General features: G+C 36.1%; 1 protein-coding gene across 6 annotated transcripts in view; it reads left to right on the forward strand.

Annotated features, from left to right (window-relative positions):
* Positions 1–13,240, forward strand: part of LOC149791115 (uncharacterized) — a 125,165-nt gene that overhangs the window by 3,481 nt on the left and 108,444 nt on the right. Inside the window, exon 1 of one of the 6 annotated variants that reach the window (XM_089973027.1) lies at positions 12,532–12,676. The exons of 4 other annotated variants lie outside the window; for them this stretch is intronic. The gene's annotated coding sequence lies outside the window, so the exon portion shown is untranslated. Of the gene's footprint in view, positions 1–12,531; positions 12,677–13,240 lie in introns of those variants that run through there. One more of the 6 variants, XM_089973029.1, reaches the window with a different exon arrangement.

Consider the following 13,240-nt stretch of genomic DNA (forward strand, 5'->3'; position numbering starts at 1 on the left):
ACTTTATATAACGAGGGCTTACGTAGTTGGATAACTTCAGTATTTTACCTTTAGCTTCATTTGTACATATTATGTACATGCTATTATTTTGACATGGGTAGAAGCAAGAGAACTAATAATTATCCCACCCCAACCCCACCTCAACGTCAACCAGGGTTTGCATTTGCTACTTCGGACTGGCCACGCATAATCTTGAGTCATGCAGTCCCAGTTTCATAGATGCCTCTTCCACAAGCCAGTGCGATCTCATTTCGGCAAAATCATTTTTTTGAGTGTCCAGATTTTATCTGCAAGAAAATACTTAAATGCAAAATTTATATTTAAAACTTAATGTGTCATTTTTAAAACATTTTGTTAGGAGATTTTGGTTTGAACTCAGCCGAAGACTATTGCATATTTTAAAAGACACGTGACCATCGTGGAATTTTGTTGACTTCCGATGTTTAAGTACCACGACTATTTAAGACTAAAAGTAAAAGGACAAAATCAATTCTTTTTCTTAGCCCCATTTTTCATTCTATTAATTTGTATGTACGATGTGACTTATAAAGGAGTATATTCTTATTAATGATCATTCATGTCAATGAAACTGTGAATTTTCGTCAACAAGAGACTTGCATGAAAATGTAGATATTTTCACGAAAAAGTATATTCTTCACGAAAGTCACCTTATGTGAACAGGTTGTCTTTACTCATGAATATGTTTGCAGCTAATATTGTCAAAATCGTAATAAAATATGATCATTTTTAGCGTAAATATTGCGCATCTTTGCCTAACACTTAAAATATGAACAGTGTGCACGTGTGTGTGTGTGTGTGTGTGTGTGTGTGTGTGTGTTTGTATGTGCGTGTGCGTGTGATTTATCGGTCAGTTTAACCATCATAGGTCCAGATGCATCGTCACATGACACTGAAAAACAGTTAGCTGCGCTCATTAGTTATTGCAAGTTCGACGCCTCAGGAGTCTCTTAAGTCGCTTGCCCTTAAATTGGGCCAAAAATAAAATATAGGGAGGGGGAAGAGGGACTATTGATCATAACTTATCTCTATAGGTCGATCATTCTCTGCGCGCGCGCGCGCGAGAGAGAGAGAATTAACTTGGGTACAACTGGCATACTGGTTGACTAACAAACAAGGTGTGCGTAATGAGAGACGAAGAGACTTTCAGACATTTTAATTTTATATAATGAGTCGTTTATAGTTTTATTTTTATGGAGGGGAACTCTCCGTTTAATCTTTCCAGACCATTTTAAGAAACCCTCCTCCCGTAATATTATAAACTGTGTGTGCTATAGTTTTAAAGATAGATTTGTATTTTATTTGCATAAAAAAATTCTTTCATTTGTAATTTATTATTTTTTTTTAAATATTGCTTTATCTTAAAATTTGGTTGTAATTTTGTTTTGTGTATAAAACAAATTTTATATATATTTTTTTAATAAAAAATTTGATTTTTGTATATATAATCGGAATCAATTTTGTCTCCTAGGCATTCGTCATCTTGAATAAATAAGTATTCGTCTGCCATTCGGGATTCTTCTTCCTCTTAGTTTTTTTATTCTTTTTCTTCCTTTCTTCTACTTCTATCTCTATCTTTATCCGTCATTGGTGATTGTGCTGTTGTCGGGGTTTTCAATTTTATTAATGTTGCCTTCTCTTGTTTTTGTTCTTGCTTTTTGTCCCTTGCTTCTCTTTTTCTTGCTGTTTGTGTACTCTTGGTTGTGCTTTTGGGCATTGTTTTTCCTGTTCTTGCATTTCTTGCTTCTTTCCCTGTTGTTGGTGTCTCACATTTTTTGTTGTGGATCAGCGTTTTGTTTTCCGGTCATAATTGATTGTACTGTTGTGGAACTTTTCGAATTTGTTAATTTAACTTCCTGCTCCTGCATTGCTTTGTGCTGTGGTAGTTGATTTGGTCTTGTTTGTTGTTGTTGTTGTTGTTGTTGTTGTCTCACTTCTTTTGCTTGTTGGTTAGTGCTTTGATTAACTTCTAGTTGCTGGTTTTTCTGACTTTGTTGTTGTTGTTTTGTTATTGCTGTTACCGCTTCGTGATTTGGGGGTCTCCAGTCTCTGATTGTATTGCCTGATGTGTTGGACATTTGAAGGGTGTATGTGTTGTATTTCCACACATGTTACATTTTCTGTCGTAGATACACCCTCTGTACCATGATTTAGCTAAAAATCCAAATATAAAAAATGCTCTCTTTATGTCGTTCAATTTGTTTTTCTTGATTTCTAGTATTTGCATCCCATTATAAATTGTTGTTAGGGGGAGAGCATTCAATTGTAAATTGTTGTCATGGGGATAGCATCCCATTGTAAATTGTTGTTAAGGGGATAGTTGCCAGTCTGGATGAAATCACTTGATGTTGAATTTTTTTCTTCAAATTGTGCTGCTACATCCTCTAGTGGGATTTCTAGTGAAATGTCTGACCGGTATAGTTCTCCAGTTTGTTTCTTGACTTTCCTTAATATGGGTGTCTTTTTATGACTATAACTTTCTCTTTCCCTATGCTCGTCTCTCCATAAGGTAGAATTGGTTGTTTTCCTCTGGGTCTGATTATATATCCTTTATACACATTAGGGTTAACTGAGTACAAGTTTTTAGTATAATATGGGTTCTGTACTTTCAATGCAACCATCACCGCTGCTGTTCCCGGTATTCTATCTCTTGTGTTCCATCCTTGTAAGCGCATTCAATAAAACTTCCCTCACTAGTTTCAATTCTCTTGATTTGGAAAAATTTCCTAAGTTCTTCAGTTCTCTCCTAGCTGCCTCAATTTGATCTCGTGCTGAGTTCACTTTGTAAGATTTCTTTGTAGTTTTATATTTCCAATGTTTTGTTTTAAAGTAGTGTTTACCGTTCTACATACTCCAATGTTGAGTTGTTAGTCTTTTCCTTGGCTACACGTATCCATATATGAAATCACAGTTTGCTTTGAAAATGCCATTGCCGACGATATCACAAGTGGTTTCGATTATTTATTTATTTTTATGATTTTTTGGGGGGGAGGGGCACCAGACAGATGCCCCCCCCCCCCGTTAAAAAAATAAAATATGAAAAGTATTTTAAGTTTGTATGTTTTCCCTCAGATGTTTTGTATGTTCTATTTAGAAAGAATTTTGTATCAAAACTTTTTAATTTTAGTTTTTGATGGGGTATTTATTTTTCCCTTGTGTTATCTAAAGGATTGTTCGTCCGAGCCTGGTTTTATTCACCTTGCTCGACGTCCCTTCCCTTGCAATTTTTGTGACCTTTCATAGAGGTCTCCTAAGTCTCACTGTTTGCTGTGTGTATTGGTACTATATTGTGTGGATGCTATATTTTCTGTATGGTTGAGACAGCAAGTATAAATAAAGTTGTTTTTTTCTCCCAGTTGTCATATTTCAATTATTTGGATTTAAAATCCATTACAATCTATTTTTTGTTATTTTCATTTAATTTATTTTCAATTTATAATTTTGGCGATCGGAACGGTGTGATATATTAGGTTATGAAAAAAAAATATATTCTTTTATTCGAGTGGTAATATGTGCCGTTCCAGTCAATACGTGCTAAAGAAGGAAACATGTAGGCTGTGCTCGATTCAAGGTCCACACTTCTTTGTTCCTTGTATTTCTCCCGAATAGTTAGGCCTCCTTTGATTATTTAAACTATTTCTTTAGAAAATTCCAAAAATTGTTTAATCACTACAAAATTGTAGGTTGGTCAACCATACAGTGCGGGAGCTGCATGTTTGGAGAAGCAGTGGGGTTGTACTGTTGTATTTGTATTTGTGTTTTTCCAAGACTCTTTCAAAGGCCTGTCCACTTCGCGTAGCGCCCTGTGACATAGGCCCGTGATGTCATTGCTTTGTACTTTCCCCATATAGATTCCCTGTGGATTCCCTGTAGTTAACTATTTCAGGTAATAATATTTTGGAATTTTCCAATGTGTAGCGTCTTAGGATCCTTTAGAAAGTTCAAATGGTATTTCAAAGCTACAGTAAGTTAGGATTCCTATATAAACCTTGTTGTAATTTAGTAAATTTTTAAAATTATCTTTATAGGTTTAATTTTTGAGAAAAATTTTAATAAAGAAAATTTAAAGTTTCAAAAAACTTTGAACTCGGTTAAACTTTATACACAATTTTTGAAATTTTCAAATTTTTCCGGATTATGAACAAATTTTACCAATGAAATTTTATGTAATTTATATTTGGTTTCGGGGTTCCTATTTAATTTATATTAAATTTAGGATTTAAAAACAGTTGAAATTTTAAAATTTGGAATTGGATCCTAAGGTTTGGTGGGACTCATGTCTGGGTCGGGGGATGAGTTGGAGGCTCTGGCCTGCGCACTGACAGTAACACACCCATAGTGGGTTGCCACCGAAGCTCTCCTTCCCATCCCCGTTTTGCTCCTCCTCTCCTCAGGATTCCAATTTATTGACAAGTTACTTCATAATTATCTCCCTGTCATTATTATTTTCCCGCAAACCCTCATCCATTCACTTGGGTGGGGGGGGGGGGCACCGGACAAATGCCCCCATTTCCAAAAAATAAAAGTATTATATCTTTGTGTATTTCCCCATCAGATGTGTTGTATGTTTTACTTAATACAAAATTTTATATCAAAAATTTAGTTTTTAGAATTTTTGATGGGGTATTTATGTTTCCTTAGTGTTATCTGAAGGGTTGTTCATCCGAGCCTGATTTCCCTTACCTTGCTCGAAGTTCCTTTCCTTGAAATTTTTGTGACCTTTGCTATAGGACGCCTAGGTCTCAGTGTTTACTATATGTAGTGGTGCTATGTTGTGTGTATGCTATATTTTCTGTATGTTTGAGACAGCAAGTATAGATCAAATATCTTTCCCAGTTGTATTTCTTCCTAATTTGGGTTTAAGATCCGTTATAATATGTTATATTTTATCTTTTAATTTGTTTCAGGGTTTTCGAATTTTGCCTATGGAACGGTGTACGATTTAGATTTTGTTTTTAAAAAAATTCCTATTGTATTATTCGAGTGATAGTATGTGTCATTCCTGGTAATAGTTTTTAAAGATGTTGATAGGTAGGTCACGCTCTATCCAAGGTTCACACTTCTTTATTCTCTATGTGTTTCTCCTGGGTCGAGTTAGGCCTCCTTTATTTAGTTTATCTAATTATTCTTTATTGAAAGATCCAAAATTGTTTATTAGACTACATTATTGTGTAGTGGTCAACCATACAGTGCGGCATCTGTATGGCTTTTAAGATATAGAAGAAGTTAGTAGGGTTTTAAACTAAGTGTTATACAGTATGTATTTCTGTCTGTTTTGTCTATCATCTACACGGGGTGTTTTTAAAGACTCTTTCATGGGCCTGTCCACTTTGCGTAGCGCTATGTGACTTAGCCCCATGATGTCATCGCCTATATATAAAATTAAAAATATTTGAAATATAATTTGAAATTTTCTTTGAAATATGGCTGTTGTGGGGTGAGAGGAGGGTGTATGGGTATTCACGAGCTTGACATCCACTTATCACTTGCCAACCTTGGGAAAATGTTACATTGTATATTGTGGAAGTGATCTGGATACATTTCTGTAGTTTGGGGATCGTCTTCAACGTGTCTCTCTCTCTCTCTCTCTCTCTCTCTCTCTGAGACATGCGCATACGGATCATTATCATCAGATCATGTACCTTTTTAAAGAAAGATCAAGGACAACCATTTAGGTATACAGACAGTGGGCGAGTGGTCTCAAGCGCTCTCCGTCACGAATCACTGTCATCTCACCTCTGTCTGCGTGGGTTCGAGTCTCGGGCTCGGCCAATGTTGATATGTGAGAAAGCTTGCCGGTAGCTTCTCGTGGGTCGGTGGTTCTTTCCGGGGTTTTCCCCGGTTCTTCCTCCACTATTAATACTGGCCGGCATGTATAGCCTATCTTGTGCTGCAAAATGGCGTTAAACCCCATAACAACATAACAACATTAACAAACACAAATCTACCTTTCTTTTGGTGCCTCAGGTGGGGAGTGATCAGAAGTGCTCACCTTTATCAATATTTGTCATCAAAAGTCTTATTGTATGGGTTGTCCAATGTCACTTTGTGGGTACGCGAGAAAGCTTGCCTGTAGCTCCCTTGATACGTAAGTTTTTACTGGGCCGTCATGTATTACCTATTGTGTGCTAAAGCAACATTTCCTTTTGATTTTCCTTTCTTTAAACTTCAGCAAAACGTTTAAATCATCCAAAAAATCTAAATTTATTAAAGGTTATGAATTTAATTTTCAATTTCTTTGAAATAATTTACAAACGATTTTAAGAAAATTAAATTTGTTTGATAGTGTGAAATATTTAGTATGAATCATATTTATGCGCAGGTATAAGACTACCAAATTTAATGTATTTAATGTATCTGTGCTGTACAAGACTACCCAACTTAATGTATCTGTGTTCAGGTACAAGACTACCCAGTTTAATGTATCTGTGTTCAGGTACAAGACTACCAACTTAATGTATCTGTGTTCAGGTACAAGCTTACCAACTTGAATGTATCTGTGAATAGGTACAAGACTACCCAACTTAATGTATATGTGAACAGATACAAGCTTACCAACTTAATGTATCTGTGTTCAGGTACAAGCACATCAGCTTGAATCTATCTGTGTTCAGGTACAAGCTTACCAACTGAATGTATCTGTGTTCAGGTACAAACTTACCAACTTAATGTATCTGTGAACAGGTACAAGACTACCCAACTTAATGTATATGTGAACAGGTACAAGCTTACCAAGTTAATGCATCTGTGTTCAGTGACACTCCTCCCCGTTTTCTCAATGTTGCAGACAAGCCCGGATTGGCCCTACGAATGTATGGACAGATCGACGTACAGGACGGGTATGATCAATCAAGATATATTCAATACGAATGTATGGACAGATCGACGTACAGGACGGGCATGATCAATCAAGATATATTCAATACGAATGTATGGACAGATCGAAGTAAGGACGGATATGATCAATCTAGATATATTCAGTACGAATGTATGGACAGATCGAGGTACAGGACGGATATGATCAATCGAGATATATTCAGTACGAATGTATGGATATATGGACGTACATAAAGGGTATGATCAATCAAGATATATTTAGTACGAATGTATGGACAGATCGACGTACATGAGGGGTATCATCAATCAAGATATATTCAATGCGAATGTATGGACAGATCAAAGTAAGGACGAATAGGATCAATCTAGATATATTCAGTACGAATGTATGGACAGATCGAGGTACAGGACGGATATGATCAATCAAGATATATTCAATACGAATGTATGGACAGATCGACGTACAGGACGAAAAGGATCAATCGAGATATATTCAATACGAATGTATGAACAGATCGACGTACATGAAGGCTAGGATCAATCCAGATATATTCGGTACGAATGTATTGACAGATCGACGTACAGGACGGTTATGATCAATCCAGATAATTTCAGTACGAATGTATGGACAGATCGACGTACAGGACGAATAAGATCAATCTAGATATATTCAATACGACTGTATGGACAGATCGACGAACAGGACGGGTATGATGAATCGAGATATATTCAGTACGAATGTATGGACAGATCGAAGTAAGGACGAACAGGATCAATCTAGATATATTCAATACGAATGCATGGGCAAATGGACGTACAGGAAGGGTATGATCAATCAATCTATATTTAGTACGAATGTATGGACAGATCGAAGTACATGACGGATAGGATCATTCTAGATATATTCAGTACGAATGTATGGACAGATCGACGTACAGGACGGATATGGTCAATCTAGATATATTCAGTACGAATGTACGCACAGATCGACCTACAGGACGGATATGATCAATCAAGATATATTCAGTACGAATGTATGGATATATGGACGTACATAAAGGGTATGATCAATCAAGATATATTTAGTACGAACGTATGGACAGATCGACGTACAGGAGGGGTATCATCAATCAAGATATATTCAATGCGAATGTATGGACAGATCGAAGTAAGGACGAATAGGATCAATCTATATATATTTAGTACGAATGTATGGACAGATCGACGTACATAAAGGGTATGATCAATCAAGATATGTTTAGTACGAACGTATGGACAGATCGACGTACAGGAGGGGTATGATCAATCAAGATATATTTAGTACGAATGTATGGACAGATCGACGTACAGGAAGGGTATGATCAATCAAGATATATTTAGTACGAATGTATGGACAGATCGACGTACAGGAAGGGTATGATCAATCAAGATATATTTAGTACGAATGTATGGACAGATCGACGTACAGGAGGGGTATGATCAATCAATATATATTCAGTACGAATGTTTGGACAGATCGAAGTACAGGACGGATAGGATCAATCTAGAAATATTCAGTGCGAATGTATGGACAGATGGACGTACCGGACGTGCCTGTCCACTTCGCGTAGCGCCATGTGATTTAGCCCCATGATGTCACCGCCTTTTACTTCCCCCATATAGTTTTCCTGTGTCCCTTACTATGTCTTTAGAATTTTCTTTCAGAGAATTTTTTTAAAAAATTGTAACAAAAAATTCTTTTTTTCTTTTCTTCCCTTTCCCTTTTAAAAAAATAAAATATGGGTTTTTTGAATTATTTGAAATATAATTTGAAATTTTCTTTGAAATATGGCTGTTCTGGGGTGAGAAATTCCGCTATGGGTTTGGCAATGGCTCGCAATTGCGTTACTTGACCCTTCGGTCTGTAATACCGATTCCTCCCTCCTCCTCTCTTCCCCAGTTCCAACATAAATTGCGTTATATCAGCCTGACGGTAAATATCTGTTCGTCCTAAGACGTATTGAGTTCGTATTGTGGTTAATATTCTTATTTGTACCACGTATCTTATTTAAAAATATTTATCACCTTTCCACAGGATATCATCTTAGTTACTATATAGTCTATAATTTTTCGAACGATTTTATTTTCGTAGTCTACATCTATGAATAAAATGCTATTTTTGTTTTACTTATATGTTTTGCATATTTCCATTATTAACTTTATCCTATTGTGTTTAGTTTTATCACATTGGGCAATCGTATGTAGTTTGGTGGAGTTTGCTGTTTTACATAAAGGGCATTTAGGCACTATCCTGATCATACGACGGTTGATTGCTTCTTCGCCTGTTAGCCAGGCGTTGTGCAGAAGTTAGCGATACAAAGAGACGGACAGACCTACAGACATTTTAATATACACAGAGATCTGCATTAGTACTTTATAACGTTTAAGAAGCAAAAAACATTACGGTACAGCCATCTGGTCTCTGTAGATTATTGCAACGTTGTATCTTTGTTATCGTTGAACGCAGTAGTAAAATCCCGTACGTTATGACGACAGAGGTTCGTGTAGGTTACTTGGTACAAGTTCAAATTCAAGGTTGTAATCCATATCAGCGTGTTCTCTCTCTCTCTCTCTCTCTCCACATGTTTTCACGTATGTTTAACAGCCATGCATAAAGAGAGAAAGAGAGAGAGGCATTGGCTGGGGTAAAACTGGCGTACAGACTGATCGACAAAAGAGAAGTTAGCGATACAAAGAGACGGACAGACCTACAGACATTTTAATGTACACAGTGATCTGCATTAGTACTTTATAACGTTTAAGAAGCAAAAAACATTACGGTAGGTTATTACAACATTGTATCTTTGTTGAGGCACGGATAAATATGATCAGACTATCTACCAAGTATTTCATTAAGATAAAGGATATTATATATTCGATTCAATAGAGAACTCACACAGAATATAAGGAAAGAAATACTTGTACTGGATTGCAAAGCGATTAGGAAACTATTTTTGTTGTGTTGATACATTTTCAAATATTATATAGTTTAGTAATGATATTAATTTATTTATTCGTTTGCTATGGGAAATAGTTCAGAGGACTTCACAAGTAACGAATCCACTATTTTTGTGATTCTATGTATTTCATTGCATTTCTATACTTTGTCTTAAAATCTTCAGAAAATTAAGGAGTAAAAGAATATCATCGTCATCGTCATCTCTCTTCTCTCTCTCCTCATTTTTTCACATATGATTTAGCTTTATGGCGTAAGAGTAGGAGGGCCAGCAGAATCGATTTCAGTGTAATTGGTTAACATTTTTAATTAAATTAGAAATCAGGGAATGTTATGTACGATTTAAATCTAATCTGAAAACGAGGAATACCACGCTAAAACATTTCAGTAATTTCAAAAAGAAAAATTTTAAAAGAATAACATGTCTTTTTCAGATTATTTATGTGACAAACTTGCATACACGTGCGTAGGTTATTCGTGAAAAAAATGTAAATTTTATTAGGATGAATTGAACCATTTTTCTTAAATACACTTTTCGTCAAAAGATTGCATCTTTAAGAGGAAATGTTAAAATATCAATGTAATGAAGTCGGGAAGTAACAATATTTTGCTAAGAACTCAAAATTTACCGTACACGCTCAGAATTTATCGGTTTGGTTTTACTTTGTTGGCAAAGCGATCCATGGAAGACTATACCGAATTCAGTTCTCTCTTGTTTTTGTTTTTTTCCCTTTCAGTTTATTTTAGTTTTCCTTTATAGTTGCTGTTATTGTTGTTTCATGCCCCACAAAACAAAAATCTGCTTGTCTTGTACGTATATAACAGGTACACTACTGCTGAAATCTTTCATCCGCCAAAAATAAACCGAATTAGAATTTTATCCCTGCAGTATATACACGATGTGCATAAATTTATCACCTGAAGGAAACGAGGCTTGCTCTTTTTACCGTCGCTACCAACATTACATTTTTTTGACGTGTGTGTGTTTATGTGTGTGCGTGTGTGTGTGTGTCTGAGAGAGAGAGAGAGAGAGAGAAAGAGTCAGTGATGTGATGTGATTTTTATTTTTAACGTAGCTTTAACAATTTTTCAGTCATATCGCTACGATGTCTGCAATGTGTCAGTTTATAGTGATGTCTAGCACTGGGGCATCATGCCGCAGACATGTAGCATGATGTCCCACCCAGTCACATTATCCTGACACCAGGCCGACCAGTCCTAACACTAATCTCTTAATGCTGAACGCCAAGCGAGGCAGCTGTTAGTACTATTTTTTAAGTCTCTGGTATGACTCGGCCGGGGATCGAACCCACGACCTCCCGCATCCGAAGCGGACGCTCTAACCACTAGGCCACCGGAGCGGTCGAGAGAGTCAGTTGTACCGTCATAGGTCCAGATACATCGACATATGCCAGAAGCAAACATCTGCAGATAGAAAATCAGCTGTGATACGTATTCACGAATTTAGTTACTTAAATCCCTTATTTATCATTGAAAATTGTGACGCCACATTATTTGCCCGTGTCGCTTGCCCCCAAATTGGGCTCTGGACAATGGGAGGGGGTTGGGAAGCTACTGATGATACGATTGGCTTTATTGTTAATGTCTCTGTTGGTCGATTAGTCTCTTAGCTTAACCACCATAGATCTACGGCGAGAGAGAGAAAGAGAGAGTCGAATTAGCGGGTGGGTGGGTAAAAATGTCGTAAGGCTGATCAACAAACAAGCAGGGAGCGATACAGTAGACGGAGATGACTTAGGAAATTTTAACATAAAATGATTTGCATTAGAACCATATAAGGTTTAAGAGGCAAACTTTAAAAAAAAGCATCAACTAAATTAGCGTATACGTGTGTCACCTAGCCAAGGAATTTACGGTACAGCCATCTGGTCTCAGTAGGTTATTGCAACATTGTATCTTTGTCACCGTTCATAACAGTAGAAAATTTCCACACATACGGTTATAAGGACCGAAGTTCTTGTAGGTTACTTGGTGTATGTTCAGATTCAAGTACGTAATCCAGGTCAGTATGTTTTCTCTCCACTTATTTTCACGTATGATTTAGCGTTACGGCTTGGGAGGCTCGATCGTAGCAGAATCGATTTAAATGAAATTGGTTGAATTTTAATTGAATTAGAAATCAGGAAATATTGCTTTTATAAGATTTAAAAAAAAAAACACAACCATAAACACACTTAAATATAATGTGAAAATAGGAAATTATAGTATTGCAATATCATACCTAAAACAATTCAGTTATAAGCTGACGATTTTTTCCCCATACTGTAAATAAACCTGATTTGCATTAAATAAGAACTTTAGAATACACATACTCATTTTCCTGTAATGTTTAATGTCTTCGCTTTTACATATTTTTTTTTTTTGTACTGATGTATCAGGCAGAGTTTGTTTGATACAAGAAATCATGCAATTTCCTCACGCTTTAAATTCATTTTATAATATGTCGCTACCGTAAGGTTGTTTTTATTCCTGTGTAATCTAAACCTCAATACATCAGCTCCACGCATTTGCATACAGACAAGTTGATGTAATCCCGCTCATGATCCATGAAAATCAATGGTGTAGAAATATTAATCACCAGACTCAAACACGCTGTGTGACGTCATACTTAGTGTGATGTCGTTATCACATTGTATAATTTTGTCTGGTGGAATTTGATCACCAGCCTTCTGCCAGTGTCTACGTCATAACGCAAGGGAGGTAAGACACTGAGAGCAGCAGACGACACAGTGGAGAGGGAAGAAATTCACAGAATCTACCAACTGGGATTTTCACTGAAATATTCAGGGTAACAGTATATTTAGGGTGCGTTGAAATGTTGAGAATGACAGGGACGTTTTAGATGAATGATCAATTAGTGTATCTTTAATCTTTACAGTAAGGTTTATTTCTGTTATATATATATCATTCTTGTTTTATAGAACCCTCGTTTATTTTGTATGCCCAGCGCTTTTATTTCTAAATAACTTTTGCAGCAGTCAGCTAATTTTACATTTTTCTTATTTTTTAATGCAATAAATTGTGCAGTATAAAAATTGCTCCTCCTCTACAGTAGTGTGATGTTTAATTTAAAAGTAGTCAAGGGTAATTTTATTTGAAGGATAATAAAGCACCATTCGTATTTATTTATTGGGGGGGGGGGGCAAAAAAAAACTGACACTCAAAGAGCTTAAAATAATATTGCCTGGTTTGAGATACCCCTACCCCCAAAACAACTATGACTATTGTATCCATGATATTAGGTCTAGTTGAGAAAAATTATAAAATTATAAACAATAATAATTATCCTATGTAGCGTATGAATATTAATCTATCATCTCAGCTGGTTCCAATTTATGGCCAGAAATCGAAAACCCCGTAGTCATTTTC

This window comes from Sinohyriopsis cumingii, chromosome 10 (genome assembly GCF_028554795.1).
Source record: "Sinohyriopsis cumingii isolate HCF-2022 chromosome 10, ASM2855479v2, whole genome shotgun sequence".
Classification (NCBI taxonomy): Eukaryota; Metazoa; Mollusca; class Bivalvia; order Unionida; family Unionidae; genus Sinohyriopsis; species Sinohyriopsis cumingii.